This window comes from Etheostoma spectabile, chromosome 5, assembly GCF_008692095.1.
Source record: "Etheostoma spectabile isolate EspeVRDwgs_2016 chromosome 5, UIUC_Espe_1.0, whole genome shotgun sequence".
Taxonomy (NCBI): Eukaryota; Metazoa; Chordata; class Actinopteri; order Perciformes; family Percidae; genus Etheostoma; species Etheostoma spectabile.
The window spans coordinates 33471830-33474558 of record NC_045737.1 but is presented as its reverse complement, the minus strand read 5'-3'; the positions used below and the strand labels follow the sequence as shown (position 1 = coordinate 33474558).

The window sequence follows — 2729 nt, the reverse complement described above, 5'->3', positions numbered from 1 at the left end:
AGAGAGAGAGAGAGAGAGAGAGAGAGGAATTGGTGGAGAGAGGAAGATTTTATTGCGGTTTGTTTTTTAAACCACCACATGGTCAGGCTCTTACTTATATTGATGATCTGCTAATGGCCCACGTCCCGATCACTGCTTGAGCTCTTCTGGCAGCTGGGGTACTACTAGCTTTTCCAAAATCTGGCGTAGAGTGGACCAGGACCCTCAGCCACTGGGCTCTCTGCCCGAGGATCTTTAACAGGCAGTGTTGTTGTATTTGTTTGGATTATCTTTTTTTTATTTTGCACAATCTGGTTATGTATTTGATAATTTATTTATTTATTTATTTATTTATTCCTTAACATTCGGTTTTCCTTGTTCAGTTCCTAGACTAATAACTAGAACCACGAAAATGGAGAAGGTTTTTACTGTGCACATTAATCTGGGTGACGTTTCATCTCGAATCCGTATACACGGTTCTCCTTCCTGCTTGATTTACTTCCCTGCCCGGCGCTGTGCCCTGTCCCGGGTAAACCAGCGCCCGTCACTGCTCACCCTGTTATTTCAGGGCCACTAACTCCCAGGCCGTGGGAGCTCGTTAGTGCGCCATGCCAATGGGCCGGGCCGTCGCCATCACTGCACTCATTCATGCAGTCACACTGCTGCGGGAGCAAAGCCCAACAAACGAGCAGTATCCCTCTGCTACAGGCCGTAAAGCCAGGTCTCCACGCACAACTGACGACACCACCATAACTTATAGCTGGGGTAAGTTCTTTATTAAGATGCTATTAAGAAAGTAAAATAAGTTGCTGCTTCATTTGAGGATTAGCAGTGCAGGTCTGCCCTTTATATTAATTTTGAATTTCCCCTCAATGTGGATTTAGTTTGTAATGTTCCACAGAAAAAAAAACAGGCTGCGTTCACACTGCAGTCATTCTACTGCTCAAATCCAAAAAACAAGTATGTCAGCTTTTTTGATGACTGTTAATGTTGCTCATATCCGATACTAATATAGACTTGGTAATATTTAGAAGACGGGCCTGGCAGAGCAACAAAAACAAAAGATGTCACACCTGTTTTAATGTTTGCAGCTTCTTGTTTCCAACACTTTTAGTTGCAGCTGCCTTCAACTTTTTGCATTTTGGCTGAATTGACTTCCAATCAAAGAAAGTCATTCTATTTTATTAAAGCATGATACATTTTAAATGTTCTCAACCAAGATAAATAGTTACATTTGCGGTGTTTCAAGGGAATTGAATATGCAAATATGTATTTATTTTTAATTCGTTAACTACACAGATTTTACTGCCTAATCTACAGGTAAACTGTATCATCTTTCAGTTTAGATTTAAACTGGTTGGCAACGAGACATTTAGCTTATTGGAATCTCAATCTTTGAGTTACTTTGAACTCAAGTTTTCTTCTTTTTGATTGTAGTTCCTATTTTTGACCTTTTTGATCCCAGTTGCACCTCCACAATAAGAAGCTAAACTGCACTTTAAATTTGCACCAAACAAAAAGACTTTCCAAACATGCCAGATATGTTGCCAATAGGCAATTGTGTATAAAAGTATGTATATACACGGTGAAAACAGTATTCAACACCCCAAACGTGTAGTTTAGTAAAATAAAGTTATGGGAGCATTCAAATTAATTAAGCTGCAAATGCAGATCAGAAATGGAGCTCAGTGAGAGTTCTCTTTCCTACACTGTTCATTTTTCCTTGGCTCTTGTCTGCTCACATTTCTTCTTGTTTCACACAATTATTCTATCAGTTTATAATTGGTTGACTTGGTTGATATTTGCTGGTGTACACATGACATAAAAAAGACTACTTGGATCCTAAGGGACATGGCAGCCAGACATGGCAACGACAGCAAAAAATAACTAAGCAGGAGAGTTGCAGAAAAGTGACAATAAAACACCCTGGGGAGGGAACTAAGCTGTAAATTACACGTTTTTCTATATGGCTTGCTCATATTTGAACCACATGCAAGCAAAAGTGAGCATTCCTAAAAGACCACCCCTCTTTTAAACTGGCTGGACACTGAAGAGTCTCATTTTTCCACATGTTCACTCAGATTGAAGTACTGTGTGTGCCAGTTAGAGGCCACAGGATCAATTTGTTACAGAAGGAAGTGAAGCGACTCGCCCCTTCCTCAATAAAATGAAAAAGCAATGTCGGTGTGAATGCACACAAATCAGATTAGCGTTTATTGAGCCCACAAGCTGCACCTGACGCTGATGCCAACATCCAACCACCACCCCCACTGAGACTCCATCTTAATCAATAATGATCTTAGTCAGAGGGCTTATGTGTTGTGTTGCTTTTATTTCTATTAAATTCTAATTCATTAAATGTCTCTTTTGATGTTTGATTTAGTCATACTTTTCTTACCAGTTTATTCTTTGAGTGGTTTTCACCTACTGTGACACACACAAACACACACACACACACAGACACACACAGACACACATACAAACACACAGACACACACACACACACACACACACACACACACATATAGTATATATATATATATATATTTTCTCTTTTGAATGAAATGTGCCAGATATATAAAACTTTTTATTATTTATGCCCAAAGATAAGGCTCATCCCAATATTTCAAGAAAGCTAAAATTAGATCTGAGCCACATGAAAGGAGAAAAAAGTAAACTTCTAGCAGTAGGATGACGGCCAAGGGTCAGAGCTGCTGCTCACTAACATATTCATGAGTGGTCAAGATTAA

At 39.4% G+C, this 2729-nt stretch overlaps 1 protein-coding gene across 2 annotated transcripts in view; it reads right to left on the bottom strand.

The window, feature by feature from the left end:
• The window catches only part of tbx15 (T-box transcription factor 15), a 38783-nt gene that overhangs the window by 5115 nt on the left and 30939 nt on the right, over positions 1–2729 (bottom strand). The window lies entirely within an intron of this gene.